The sequence below is a fragment of the Saccopteryx leptura genome, chromosome 9 (genome assembly GCF_036850995.1).
Source record: "Saccopteryx leptura isolate mSacLep1 chromosome 9, mSacLep1_pri_phased_curated, whole genome shotgun sequence".
Classification (NCBI taxonomy): Eukaryota; Metazoa; Chordata; class Mammalia; order Chiroptera; family Emballonuridae; genus Saccopteryx; species Saccopteryx leptura.
The window spans coordinates 66,330,901-66,347,610 of NC_089511.1; positions in this window are offsets into that span (position 1 = coordinate 66,330,901).

Below are 16,710 nucleotides of genomic sequence, written 5' to 3' on the forward strand. Positions count from 1 at the left end.
ATTTAATTTATTGTGTTTTGGGATTTTTCCTTTTATTCTTTCTATAAATATAAATTTACGTTTGGTGTCTTTTATCTTCAGCCTAAAGGACTTCCTTTAGCATTGCTTGAAGTACACATTTGCTGGTGATAACCTCTTCTATTTTATTTATTAGAAATATATTTTGATTTAATTTATGAAGGGCACTTTTACTGGTTATAGAATTATTGTTTGAGAGAGTTTTAATTTTTTTTTTGAAGTTCAGCACTTTAAGATTATTGATTTATTGTCTCTTGGTCTTTATTTTTCTGATGAGAAATCAACTATCTATAATATATTTTTCTATCTGACTTTGCCTAAGGTTTTCTATTTTCTTTTAATTTCCAGCACTTTGACCATGACTAGGTATATATTTTTTATCCTGCTGGTGTTTTGAAGAAACTTTTAGATTTTTATTTTTTATTTTTTTGCCAATTTTGAGAAAATTTTTTTATTATGGGTTATCTTTTCTTGTCTTTTCTTTCTTTCTTCCTCTTCTTTTTCTTCTTTTTTTTTTTTTATCATTTTCCATCTCCTCTCAATTTGGGATAAAACTCACATATATATTAGATCACTTGATATTTTCTACAGCTTATTTTTTTTTCTGTTTTTCATGTAAGGTGATTTCTACAAATATATATATATATGGTTAATATCATTGATCTTTTCTTCTGCTGTCTCTAATCTGCTGTTAAGCCAATAGAATATTTTAAAATTTCAGTTATTATTATTTTATGTCCTAGAAATCATAATTGTTCTTTTCCATTTTTATTTTCAGTTGGGTCAATAATATCTGGGTCATTTTTGGGGTCAAGTCTTACAGATTGCCTTTTATCTTGACTATCTTTCCCAGTTTCTTTGCAATTCTGTTTATCTTAAACTTTAAATTCCACATTATGAATGGTCTTACAGAGACTGAATTTGTTATCTTCCTTGAATATTTAATCCAACTTGCAAATAACTTGGGAGCTTAAAATCTGTCAATCATGTGATGAACAACAGCTGTAATAGTTTATTTCTTCCTGACTTGTAGCTGTTTGTTTCACGCACATGAACATTTTAGGGGTAATCTGGGGGTTTAGTGTAGGTATATATCAATTATATGACTTAGACATTGGTGGTTATGTCCTTTCTAAGACTTTCCCCCCACCACCTTCACTTTGTCACTATTCTGTAGCCAACATATCTGTTCTCTGACAACTCCTCCTGGTTAGATATTTTTATTCATATGTTTGTTTGTTTTCATCAAAGAATCACCTCATAATTGAATACTGTGGTATATCTCACATCATTAAGCCATGTAGATACAAATTTTACTTGGTGCAGAACTTTTTCTTAAGTGGTCAATTTCCCTTCTAGTTTTTATAATGCTTTCCTATGCTTCATTCATTTGATCAATAAAATAAGAAGGTAAGACCCTGGATTAGGAGAATTCTACATTTGAGATTTCAAATTGATACAGTTGTGTGCAGGATAATTGGGCGGCATTAGTTATTATTTCATTTCTCTATATAACTGCTATAAAAATAATCAAAGAGAGATGGCAAAGAGAATTGTTGCAGCACTGGTTGTAACAATATCAATGAGGAAATGGTTAAATGAATTATGCTACATCTACACTGTGGACTGCTTTGTAGCAGTTAAAGCTATGTGTGGTGATGGATGTTAACCAGACTTATTATGGTGACCATCTTGCAATGAATGCTAATATTAAGTCATTATGTTATATACCTGAAACTAATACAGTGATATGTGTCATTCAAAAAATATCATAAGCTAGATCTTGTTTATACTAACAAATCTTTATAGCACATTGTAATATGGAAACCTAAGAGTATAGAATATATATGACACACATTTATTTGTTGAAAAATACATCTAAATTTTTTTCTGTATTTTTTTTTGTTTTTGTGAAATACTATGAAATACTAATATAATGAGAATTAACAACACAATTCAGTTAATACAGTACCTTTTAAAATAAATAAGTAGATAAAAAATCATATACTACATCTTGTCATTTGCATAAAATCTATTAAAAAATGCTTTACGGGCCCTGTCTGGTTGGCTCAGTGGTAGACCGCCGGCCTGGTGTGCAGATGTCCCGGGTTTGATTCCTGGCCAGGGCACACAGAAGCGCCCATCTGCTTCTCCACCCCTCCCCCTCTCCTTCCTCTCTGTCTCTCTCTTCCCCTCCTGCAGCCAAGGCTCCATTGGAGGAAAGATGGCCCAGGCGCTGAGGATGGCTCTGTGGCCTCTGCCTCAGGCGCTAGGATAGCTCTGGATGCAACAGAGCGATGACCCAGATGAGTAGAGCATCACCCCCTGGTGGGCGTGCCGGGTGGATCCTGGTCGGGCGCATGCGGGAGTCTGTCTGACTGCCTCCCCATTTCCAGCTTAGGAAAAATGCAAAAACAAACAAACAAACCAAAAAAAATGGTTTACAGTATATAAAACAATAAATATCCTGCCTCTTTATACTGACAGAAACAAAGTGATTGTTATAACTATTGTATTACACTGTTCATGTTCTATGCTGAGGAAATTTATGCAACCTTAGTGTTATTCACATTTTACAGTCATATTTAAAGTGTGAGTTTTCTGATGTGAATTCAAATTTCCAAATTGTATTTACTGACATGTGTAAAAGAGAAAATACAACTCAGAAATTACAGGGACATTAGAGATACATATATTAGCTATTTGTCTATGGGTATACAACAACGTACAAACAAATTTTCAGAATTACATCTTTCATGACAATTTTATATAAACCATGAGCATTGAGTTCATAATTTATAACAATGTCTGACACTTAATAAACACTATATAAATTAGTATATTATTATTTCTGGGAAGAGTTCATCAAGAAAATGTAACTATTAGTTGACCAGTGAGCTGGACCTTAGCAATCGGAGGATCCTCACCACCTCCCCATACACTTGAAATATACATTTTCCCCACTGTTTCCCACTGTCAGAGCAGTTTTGAAGGACACAGCCTTGAAAGAACAATGTGTTGTTGAGGCCAGCTAGCTGGTATGTTACTGAACTCAGTTAAGGATTTTAAGATTCTGGTAGATAAATGTAGATATCTACTTTCTTGCAGTTGCCCAAGACTAGCCTCATAGTAAGTTCTTTTGCTTGTTATGAAGTGCAGTGATACCAAAACCCTGGCCATAAAACAAGTTTTGCAAGATTTGCAGGTAAGTAAAAGAAAAGAGTTCCGTAAAGGCCATAAATGTTCACTAATGTCTAGATTCCGGAAAGCCCTCAGGGTGCTGCCTTCACAACCTCTGTAAAAGGCCAAGATAACTGAGCACATTCTTTTGCGTTTTATAAAATGCTTCGCTGAGCACTCTCTCCCTACATTGTTCCAGGGATAACCGAAAGCCTGTTTCGCTTCTGTAAAACTGCTTAACTAGGCGCTTGCCTCCTACCCTCGCTTCTTTGTACCTTTAAAAGCAAATCCCTGAGTTAGTCAGAGGCCGCAAGTCTTTAGGATGTGAATCCACTCGTGGTTGCCAGCCTTAGAATCAAGACTCCTTAATCTGACTACTTGCTTGTGTGCAAAACATTTGTTTCCTCACTGTCCAGATAAAACAGAACTTCCATTACCAATCTGGAGTGCTCTGCCTCTGTTTGGTCTTCTCTTGCTTTTCATGCACTTGGGCCAATTACAAATTTTGCCTGGGTACTCCTGAGTTTTTGAACCAATATATATCTTTATTTGTAATATCATCATCATCAATTATATTAATATTCTTAAAACAATCAAGTAAAATTGAATATTTATGTGGATGACCTATTCAAATTAAAAGGTAACCTATACTTTTCTTACCCAAAAAAGATTTTACAGTAAAATCCTTAAAGCAGTGGTCCCCAACCCCCGGGCTGCAGACCGGTACCAGTCTATGGGCCATTTGGTACCGGTCCTCGGAGAAAGAACAAATAACTGACATTATTTCCATTTTATTTATATTTAAGTCTGAATGATGTTTTATTTTAAAAAAATGACCAGATTCCCTCTGTTACATCCATCTAAGACTTACTTTTGACGCTTGTCTCGGTCACGTGATACATTTATCCGTCCCACCCTAAAGGCTGGTCTGTGAGAATATTTTCTGACATTAAACCGGTCCATGGCCCAAAAAAAGTTGGGGACCAGTGCCTTAAAGCATATAAATTTCATCATTACATACTAATTGTGGTTAATTAGTATGTTAATGAACATAATGAAGTTTAGGCAAAGCTGAAAGTAAATTGACATTTTGCAGTGCATTGAACCAGTGGCTGGTTGAAAAAATCCCAAGATGATATTCTGTAGAGGTGTGCTTTTCATCAATATCATGTAAGTTTCCACAAGTAATATGTATAATGAAGCCACCTTTTACTGTGAAACTTCTGGGGTTATTTTTTGTTGTTCATTTATCACAAGAAAAATAATATTACTTACAAATATCTGAAACACTAAAATTTTTATTCTTAATTTATTACTATATGATAAAAATTTTGATCACATTCATTTTAAAGATATTTCACATTTAGGCATTCAACCATATGGTTTAATTTCTTAGAGAATTCCTCATAAGACTGCCAGGATGGCTTCCAGTTCACCCAAAACAAGAAGTCTGTAGTCACTAGAAGTACAAATTCCTCATTTCAACTCCATATTATGCCAGCAGCGCATTCCAGTCTCATTGATCAAAGTCCAGAACCACTAGTAATTGCTTACTGATTCAATTTGCTTTCTGACTCAATGTTCTAGTGAGATTCTTTTTGAAAGGTCAGTAACTTGTCTCCAATTCATTCCATTAAATATGAGAAGAGAAAGGAACTTTGTATTATTTAGTAAGGACAAAGTACATAATCACAAAGTGAATAGTGTTAATATTCATTCTTACTTAAAATGAATTGCAGCATTTTTCATCTCTTATCAGAACTTTAATTGGCATTTTAATAAGGTTGTCTTATAAAACTACCACATGGTAAAGAAGATAAAAGCTAACAAGAATCACCATTGTAGAAGAAATATTTTTGTCATCTGGAAAAGAATTAAAACAGGTTATTAAATGATAACTTTTTATAATTAAAATCAATTGTAAAAGGAGCTGTTTGTAGTTGCAGCAAACTAAAAAGTCACTGAGAATTATTAGCAAACTACACCTTTATTTAAATGAGAGATTAATAGGTTTTTTTCATATGTCAATTTATTCCTTTTCTGCATAATCTCATTTTTATTTTTATCTCAAAATCAGTCATCTGCTTCAGTGAGCCCTGGTTAGTCAGTGTTTAACAGTTAAGGTTAAACATCTTGGCTCAGACACTAATTAGTTACATGATTGGTATAGTTACTTATCCTCACTTAACATCAGTTTCTTATAGGTAAAATAAGATAGTGAAATGCACTCTAGTACCTGTTTCTTACAGTTGTAGTGAAGACTAAGTAATTCATGTAAAATGCTTTGTACAGGGCTGATTATATAGTCAGTGACCACAGAAGTGAAAGTTATTGGCATCATCTTATTATTTCAAAACCTATCTCTATGCTCTTGATGAAATTACAAATACTTTTCTTGAATGTTTCTCCATTCATGCAAAAATTTCCAGCTTTGCTAGTGAATACCTCTCTGACCAAACCTGTGATTTTGTATTATCAATATTATATACTTTGCACTATTAAAGTCTTTCTTCTTTATTAGAATAATTGCTCCTGCCATAAATATTTGCCTGTTTTTTTACATTATAATTTTTAAAAATTTTTATTTCTTCTTTTTAGTCTCAGTTCTTCTTCAGAATCTGAGTAAAGCTATGAGCTATTTCATGAAAAAAATGTCATATATATGTATATAAAATATATATCAGACATATGTGACATATGTGAGATACATATGCATATATGAGATTTATATCACATATATGTATATTTATACATATTTGTAAACACACAAACACACATATATATATAATTTTTGCACCCAATTTTATTTCATGGAAGTTCATAAGTTCATAACCTAAGTCACATTTCTCATCCATCTAGAAGTCATCTAGGGGCCCATAAGCATAGCCTTGCATTTCTCTAGAAGTCTCAAACTGGCACATACCTGATTTTGTATTAGAAGAATCTAGTTTTTCTTTGCTCAAGATGACATAAAAATTACATATTGTATTAATATTTGAAAACTTGATGTAAGGCCAAACTAAAACAACAACAACAAAAAAGTGGAACAGATACTAACATTATAAGAGGGGAGCTGAAGTTTTGTATATGAGCGAATAGCCATACCAGGAGATTCAAATATAGCAAATGCAGAAAATATTGTGGAAAAAGTTTAAGGGAAGCTAAAAAAGACATATCAGTATCTTATTTAAGACAGAAGTACAAAGAAAGAAGGGTCTACCATGGATGCCCACCAGAGGAGATGGGCAGGGTTGGGGCTGCTTGTGTGCATGAGGGAAGGGCAGCAGGAGGAGAGAACATATAATTAACTCTTTGTTTTTGTTTATTGGGCCAAGTCAGCAGATTCCAACTTTGTGTTCAACACTGGGTGAGCTAACATAAAGAGAAATATCAGTGGAGACTTTCCAAGACTATTAACTCCTTAGTGTATCAAAAGAGCTCTATTGTTGGAGATGTTTGTAACAAGAGATTAATGAAACAAATTTTATTTTTTATTAGTTCTTTTTGACTCGCATAGCAACTAACACATAATAAATGGTAAGTAATTATTTGTTGAGTAGTTTTATTAACCAGACATGTGTCTTTGCAAAAACTGGGACAATTCCCCTACACACTAGTAAAAGTTGTTCAGCTTTCTTCAGCTTTTAAAGGACTTCTGTCATCAAAGAGAGTCACAAGCTTTTTGGAAATCAGTGTGGGAAAGACAGTGAGGAGACAGAGGGAATGATGAAGTGTCCCTGTGTCCAATGCACTCATGTAGAAAATTAACAGTTCACCATCTAGGTCATTACAATGACTTGGGAAGACTCAGGTAGACTTAGTGATTATGGTGCTTTGGTAGGAATTCAGAAACCTCAATTTTGTTACTACTAGCTTTCTAGCTTTTGACCTTTTAAAAAAGTAATTTCAGATCTCATTTTCTCTGACTCTTAAATAGAATCATACTTGTCCGTAAAGTAATTTTAAGATACTTGGATGAATGATGTTACACATCTTTAAGTGGAATTCTCTACTGATTAACTGGAAGACACATATTTCTTTATTTGGAAAGTGTTTTATATATTTTATTAGCTCTTATCATATAAAATGTCTAAAAGAGGTTACTAGAAAAATTTCCACTTTGCCAATATGTAAACTGAATAATGACATTACAAACAAAATGCTCAGAAATCAGAAACTCAGAAATGATATACAGTGATTTATCCCCAAAGTGGCAGTGAATAAAAGACTTTGATAAACTACACTGAACTATAAAATATAATAATGTCTATTATATCTAAAAACAATAGTGAACACAAAACAATGATTATGTACAGTCACTGTTTTACATATAAATTTAGATGTTATAACAACAACCCTGTAAGGTATATAATATTGCTGTCTTCATTGATCACTAGAGGAATCTGAAACACAAAAGAACTGTCTACACTTGAATCAATAAGTAATAGAGCCAAGAATTGTACTTGGGGGAATCAGAATTTGTCCTCAGACTCCTATACATATCTAGTTGAATAGCTTTTTACAACCATTGTTAGATCACAAATCCAAAATGTTATATTTATTTAAACATTATCTACCAAATTTGTTCAACCATTAAAAATTTGTTTGGCCCCGGTTGGTTTGCTCAGTGGATAGAGCGTGTCGACCCAGCATATGGACGTCCAGAATTTGACTCCTGGTCAGGGCACATAAGAGTAGCAACCACTGATTTCTTCCCCACTCTCTCCCTCTTCTCTCCCTCTTGCCCTCCCTCAGTCAGTGGCTAGATTGCTTTGAGCATTGACCCTCAGGGTGCAGAGCACTGAGAATAGCTGGGTCCTAGAGCCAGCCTTAGGCACTAAAAATAGCTTAGTTGATTTGAGTATGGGCTCTAGATGGAGGTTGCCAAGTGGATCCAGTTGGGGTGCATGAGGGAACCTGTCTATCTCTCCTCCTCTCACTTAAAAAATTGGTTTAAAATCTTTCTTTTCTTTTTTTAATTATTTATTATTATTATTATTTTTTTTACAGAGAGAGTCAGAGAGAGGGATAGATAGGGACAGACAGACAGGAACGAAGAGAGATGAGAAGAATCAATCATTAGTTTTTTGTTGCAACACCTTAGTTGTTCATTGATTGCTTTCTCATATCTGCCTTGACCATGGGGCTACAGCAGACTGAGTAACCCCTTGCTTGAGCCAGCAACCTTGGGTCCAAGCTGGTGAGCTTTGCTCAAACCAGATGAGCCCATGCTCAAACTGGCAACCTTGGGGTCTCGAACCTGGGTCCTCTGCATCCCAGTCTGACGCTCTATCCACTGCGCCACCACCTGGTCAGGCAAAATCTTTCTTTTTTAGTACATGAGATAACATATATAAGGTCTACTGGAAAGTTCTGTCCATTTTTGGAATAAAACAAAATACAAATTTTTCTTACCGTCAATAAATTTTATTAAATAATATAATTGCCATTATTATTAATGATTTCTTGCCAGCGTGAGGGCAATTTGTATGTCCCATTTTTGAAAAATGTTTTATCTTTTGATGTGAAAATTTGAACCAGTGCGTGTTTGATATCTTCTTCATTTTTGAATTTTTTGCCCTTCAAAAAATGTTGTAAGGACAAAAACAAGTGATAGTTGGAGGGTGCTAAGTCCGGAGAATATGGTGGATGTGACAGACATGCTTCTGTAGCATTTCTTCCTTGTTGAAATTCGTGAAAATTACAGTGGTGTAAATGAACTTTATTAGTAGCCATGGGTACACTATGGCTTCACACATAAGACTAACGTGAATCAACTTTGTTTTAGTTAATTTGCTATGTCAGTATGTATACATTAAGTGATAAAAATAGAAAGGCAGACATGTGCCAAATAAACATGCTTACATGTCGAAACTTGTGATAGAAATGGACAGAACTTTCCGGTAGACCTTATATTTAAATTCTGCCATGCATACCAGGCTAAATTTTACATTGGTTGTTAGAAAAGATGAACAAGACAGTATTACTTTATTGTTATTTTCTATATTCTAATCAGACACAGAAGACCTTAATATCAGTATGAAAGAGACAAAATAATACAGACAGATCTTTACTATTAAAATCGTCAAAGTTACTTCATTTCCCAAGACTTTTTGACTGTATGACAATATAGACTAAGATCTGAACCCTGTGAAACATAAATTAACACTTCTATAAAAATTTTGTTTTTATTTGATTTTGTTAAGACAAGTGTTTCAACTATTTTTCTAAGCTCCACTTAATACTCACATGCATCTCAAGCAAATCTACCAGGAATAACTTGACATTTCAGAAATATTCAATAATAAAATATTTTATTGTTAGTATGTTAATGGGTGATCCAAAGCACAATTGACCTTAAACACTTGTAACAAATCAGTGTAGAGTCAAGCTGATTTAGACAGAGAATATTCAGATTCATAGTTCTTAATCTATAGCTGATTGCAGCCATAGGCCGTTTCTTCTAGTCAAAGCTTGGTCTCAGACTCTGCTAAAACTTGCTGATAGAGTTAAAGAAGTACTACTTATGTGAACACATCTCAACAGGCTTTTTAAAATTTATTTCTTAAATGAGCCCATAGATATCTTTTATTAAAATGCTCATGGATTAAAAAAAATAATATTTTAACCATAGTGGATGGCTCAGAGGCTTTATAAACCATATTTTCTAAATCACTTTAGTAGATGAAAGGTTCTGTTTCTATATAAAACAATGCATTTGTTTCCACCTACTTATTTTGATATAGACTAAAAATATTTTGAGGGAGTAACTCTACCAAATTATTTTAAATGCCATACATATACATACATTATTTTATATTCCAAACTAAGTCAAACTATACTGGTTGGCTTTCCATTTTGAAATCTTGTAGGTGGAGAAAAAAAAATACTCTCTTCTTTTTTTGATTTCCCCCTACAAATCATATATAGATATTTATTTGAAATTGTGTTCAACTTGCTAGAAATGAGGCATGACCAATATAATTAATCAAAATTATATGTATATTTGTGTGTCAATGGCTTTAGTTTGTGCTTGGGATACTGCCTATATAGTTTGGATATATTTATACGCAGCTTCTAGAGAAAATGAGAGACTGAGTGTCACATTTTCAAAAACAACTTAAAGGGCAGTGTGAGACAGGCATTGATCTTTCTAGGATAATATGTCATACGGTACGTAGCCAATTAGTCTATTGCTTAAATTATAGATAAATCCATTCAGCATACTGCAATGACAATGAAATAGTTTGATTAAAAATGGTAATTCATTTATGATGTGAGAGTACATGTTGTAAGAATTGAGCTTAGTAATATAAAGGTAAAAAGCAGCAGGAAACACATCCTATCTGTTTTTCTTTAATAATTTTATATTTAGAGAAACATGAAGTGTCATGTAATGAATACTCAGGACCAATAAGTAGACTCATCAAGTAAGACACTTAGGAGTAATAGAGGTAGAAATGTAACTAAAATAAATAGGATAAGCCATTTGGGCACTTAACATAGAAAATAGGCTTAATTTTATAGAGAATAGACTGAATAAAACCTATTTTACAATACAAAACCCAATAGCCATAAATTCTAAATTCCCTAGAGTTGCTTGCATAGTTGAAGTAAATGTTTATTTCCACAATGTGAATAAGAACAAGCCAGAATCTTCTGTGCTACATCTGGGGAAAGTGACAAACCTTTTCGCTTCTACTAGATGTTACTTCATGACAGTGGAATAGAGAGATGTGCCATTTGTGGGTTTCCTGTGACAGAATGAGTACTATAAAAAATACTAATAAAGAAGTTCAAGCCAATGCTTTATGTTTCATTGCTATTTCCACCATTGCAACTTACCAAGTCTTGGTTTTCTAGATTGGATAGTGCTAGCTCCTGAAAGATAATTCATCATCATCCTAAATATGCTCTTTGAAGGGGTATATTGAGCAATGTTCTATAAACTACCCTAAGTTATAAAGGGAAAAAAAAACTACCAATTCATACAATACACAATATTTTTCTTTTGGAAGGAGCCAATGGATAGAGCTGAGCCAATGAATAGAGCTGCTGATAGACCACATACATCTTTGCTGCCTGGTGCCAATTATTTTTTCATTTATATTTCAGCAAAAATCCCAAGAATACCTTCCTTGCTGTGCCACAAATACAGTGAGTGATACTGCACACAAAATGGGCATGCTCAATACAGCTTTGTTAAATGCATTCTATTAACAGTTCAGAAAATTTCCATGAACTTAAAACATCTATGTTCAAGTCCAGTTTTGTCACATCAAGCTATATAACATGGGCTCATCTTTCTCTTCTACAAATATAATAATGGTGTTTAAATATGTTGTTGTGATGATATGATGAACAATGTAGTAATATATGGGAAATTGGCCTTGTATATTCTGAGGTTCTGAAGTTCTGTAGAAATATGTCATTATTCAAGCTATGAATTTAGTTACATAAGTGCTCATTTTAAACTCTACATTTAATTATAGTTTATAAAATGATTTATATTTATGCAAATTATTTTCCCATGAATTGTTTTTTACTCATGTATATTTTTAAAGGTATAATTTAAAAAATATGTAAGCATCACTCAATTCTCCTAAACTTTTAATGAGTACAAACCAACAAAATATATGGATTCATTTTGGCCATCAATTTTTTTTCTTTATTTCTAAGTGAGAGGAGGGCAGATAGTGAGACAGACTTCCAAATGCACACCAGCCACAATCTACCAAGCAACCACATCTGGGGCCAATGCTCGAGTACTGAGCATCTGAGACTGATGCTGGCTACCAATTTTGTATATGAAATAACAATAGCCCTGGCTGGTTGGCTCAGTGGTAGAGCATTGGCCTGGTGTGTGGAAGTCCCTGGTTTGATTCTGCCAGGGCACACAGGTGAAGTGCCCATCTGCTTCTCTACCCTTTCCCCTCTCCTTTTTCTCTTTCTCTCTCTTTTCCTCCTGCAGCTAAGTCTCCACTGGAGCAAAAGTTGGCCTGGGTGCTGAGGATGGCTCCATGGCCTCCACCTCAGGTCCTAGAATGACTCCAGTTGCAATGAAGCAATGCCCCAGATGGGCAGAGCATCACCCCCTAGTAGACATGCCAGGTGGGTCTAGGTTGGGCGGGTGCATGCAGGAGTCTGTCTCTTTTTCTTCCCACTTCTCACTTCAGAAAAATACAAAAATAAAAAAAAGAAATAATGCCAAATATCAAGACTATTTGTGATATTAACTCAAATACTAACTGAACTGTTTTCAAAACTACAAATTTGTTTGATATTAGTACATTAAGCTTCTTACTTATAGAACAAAACAAATATGAATAGAGATGTTAAATATCTTGAAACATAACTTCGTGAAATTAATTTTTTCATCATCTAAAAAGTATTAGCACAATAAGCAAGTCAGTGGTTATTCCAAGTAGAAAGAATAAGACATTCTAATATATAGGCACAATCACTTTACATCTTTCTATGTTTCAGGTAAATGTGACATTGGCTATTCAGTGTCTTTTCTTGAAGTTACACAAGAAAGTAATGGGCATATCTTATTTTATTTAATGGGGTTTTAAATTTATAGCTACCTGTTTTTGAGAACAGCACTTGAATTGACCTATTCAATTAGTTGGGGCTTAACTGTGGATTTCACTTGAGTTCTGCAGGAATGCATTCAGGCAAAAAGCCAGTTTAGGTTTTAGAGGTATCTTGTTCTTGGGATTTGTATCTATAGGCAAAGTTCTGGGGTTTTTTTTTCATTGTTTTAAAAACCACATTATGAAGAAAAATAAATAAAATGATGTGCTCTTATATTGTCTTATTCCCATGACATTACACACACACAAACACACACACACACACACACACACACACACACATACGATTAAATTTTTTGACAAATGTCTATATGGCAAGCATTTTTTCTTCCTACCTTTCATGCTACCTCTGACTGTTTAGTACTGCTCACTACAGTGACAGCTTTGGTCTTTTCTCAATAAAAGTAATGCCAGAATCGGGTCCTTCCTACATTATCAGTACTATACTATCAGGACAGTAGTATATATCTATTCTATATTTTCTATTCTATGCATGACAAATAAAAACTGATATAATATGAATATTTAAAAATGGACTAAAACATTATACTTTTATAAACATTACCAATTTGAATTCTAATAATATGGCAGACAAATCAATGACATATTCTTGTACAGGCGGACATAAGTCCTTCAAATCTTAATGCATGTTTTCACATATGTAAAGAGTCATTAACAAATCCCCTCTTCTATATATTCTTTTATTTGCCCCTCTAGATATATTTTTCATTTTGATTGTGCTTCTCCAAGTTATTTATGTACTGCATTAAGCAATTTCTTTGATATCTTACGTCTGCTTGGACTTGTTCAATGGAAGGTAATTGCAGGAGATTGGATAAAGAAACAAGAGTAAGATCAGAATATTTATTATCCATTTCCTCTCTGCTGGGCCAATTCCTACTGGACAGTCAGAAGACAGGTCTTCTGAATTCTGGTTACTTTGCCTATAGACAGGAACAACTCTTCACTTTTGCTAGCTTGGAGGTATTTCACTATTCCTTATTGGTTTCCAGCACTCTATCACACAGCTTTGAGTGTGTATTCATTGAAGCCTATGACCTGTTGTCATGACACTGACTAATATAATAGGATGTTGAAAAACAAAAATAGAGGGACTAGTTCTAGGAAAGAAAAAAATTAGTTTTTATCTACTTTTATTGGGTTTTCATAGATCTTCATCAGAATATTTTCTTAGGCCCTGGCCGGTTGGCTCAGCGGTAGAGCGTCGGCCTGGCGTGCGGGGGACCCGGGTTCGATTCCCAGCCAGGGCACATAGGAGAAGCGCCCATTTGCTTCTCCACCCCCCCCCCCCCCCCCGTCCTTCCTCTCTGTCTCTCTCTTCCCCTCCCACAGCCAAGGCTCCATTGGAGCAAAGATGGCCCGGGCACTGGGGATGGCTCCTTGGCCTCTGCCCCAGGCGCTAGAGTGGCTCTGGTCGCGGCAGAGCGACGCCCCGGAGGGGCAGAGCATCGCCCCCTGGTGGGCAGAGCGTTGCCCCTTGGTGGGCGTGCCGGGTGGATCCCAGTCGGGCGCATGCGGGAGTCTGTCTGACTGTCTCTCCCCGTTTCCAGCTTCAGAAAAATACAAAAAAAAAAAGAATATTTTCTTAGTCTTTGCTTTTCAAATTAATAATTTAAGAAAAAATGGCATGTACAAAATTAATGTCAAATAATGTAAAATTCTGAAACTAACTACTTATAGTAACTACTTATACTCTAACAACATCCAACTTCCTCTGGCAATTCTCAATCCAGAAAACATGTTATTGATATTGTGGCCTTATTTTTTCTATGTATGTATTTATTTTTTATTTGTTGGTAAAAAATCATTGCAAACTTTGGGACTTAAAATACTCATTTATCATATCAAAATTAGTCAAAGTTGGAAATATAGATCTGAGTTTCTATTCAAGGTCTCCAGAAAGTGAAATCAAGCTGTTGGCCAGGCTGTATTCTCTCACCTGGAGGCTCAATTAGGGCAGGATCTGACACCAAGCTTTCTTTGGTTGTTGGCAGTATTCATGTCTTTGCAGCTGAAAAATTACAGGAGTCTTGCTTCTTGAAAGCTAGTGATGGAAAGAGAAAGTCTCTGTGGCTTTGAGTTTCTGACCTCCAAAACCTCTTTAAAAGGCTTTACCTGCTTCTGTGAGGCTCAACACAGATAATCAGTTCTTTTTATATTAAAGTCATACTTAGGTTTTTAAAAAAATTATTATGAGTTGTATAAAATTAATTATTCATTATTTAAGTAATTCATGTTAATTTTATTTAAAATGCTCTCAATAAAATAAATATTAATCATGTTTAATATTGTCTTAATAAATTTTATTCAAGATAAATATAGTTAACGTATTTTTTCAAACTCTGTCAGGCATTTTTTTAAAGCATGCATAAATTCTATTCAACTTATAAATATAAATGGCATCATAAAACACATAACATACCCAAACATAGATACAATTTTATATCATTACAGATCTATATTCTAATCTTAGTGGCTATATAGTATTGTATTCTATGGATATTTCAAAATTTTTATATCCAATTTTTTTATTTGTTAAAATATGGAGGTTTCCAAATACTTTTCTACCCAGTTCTGATGTGTGTCTTTGAATGTGTGTATATTTCCTGGAGATAAAGTCCTAAAAGCCATTCACACTTTTTAAGACAGTGTATCTATATTGCCAATTTTCTATTTAGAAAATTTGTAGCAGTTTGAACTAATAAACTATATGTAAAAAATTTATTATTCGCAATTCTCTAATTTTTGTCAATCTAATGATGAAAAAATTATATCTCATTTATTTAATTTGCATTTCATAGACTACAATTCTGTTTGGACATTTTTATATTTGGGGCATTTGCTTAGTTTCTTTACTTAATATTTATTTACCCCACGATTTAATTTTTGTATCATAATTTATTTATCCATTCACCTGCTGGTTAGTATTTGAATAGCTTCCAATCTTTTGCAACTAATGGATTCATTTTTATAGAATCAATTTCTATAATATTTTTGAAACATCTACAAATATATATTGCAAACTATTAATAGTTGTTATTTGGAGTGTTTTGATGGCAATTCTCTCACACAATATGAGTTCTTTATATTTTATTATTTCTAAATGCATTTTTATATAACAAAATAAAATAAATTTTAAAATATAATTATGGAGGAACTCTAAATATAGTGATTAAATACAAACATTTAATAAACTGTTGATTCAAATAATGTTAAAGCATCAGAAAAGAGATTTGTCTTAAACTTATGAACACAGTGATGAAGAGCACAGGAAAGAAGACAAGATCAAGGAAAGAATAGCTGAGAAAGATGGAAAGCATATGGAAACATAACTAATTCAACAGCTCTGATAAATCCAAATCGCATATCAGCAATGAAAAAAACTAAGGAGATACATAATTGGTGGTCCATCCTTCTAAAGGCCCAGAAATGGGTAGCGCCTTCTACAAGGAGGATGCTTGTGTAATTGTGGATGGTGTGGAAAGTGCAGAACTGGTTTAAGAAGTCCAACCATTGCTACTCCTGGCCTGAGTTTGATCTTCCACTGCCCTTCCTCAGCGGATTACTTGTTAGTTTTCATAATAACAGTATATGAAGTGAGGGATATCATGGATAATTTAGAGTGGTGATACTGTACTAAAATTAGGTGATTCTTTAACTTTTACAATAAAAAAAATTTTCAAAACTTTAATTTACATTGAACTAGTTGATGGAAGATTTATAGTAAAAATGAAATCATTGACTATGTTATGAACCAAGTACAGGAAAATGACTAAATTCATATTTTACAGTATATTTGTATAAAAATAAATTCACCAAAAATAATTATATTGAAAATATTAAATTTGAAGTCATCACTTACCACCTGACCAGGTGGTGGCACAGTGGATATTTC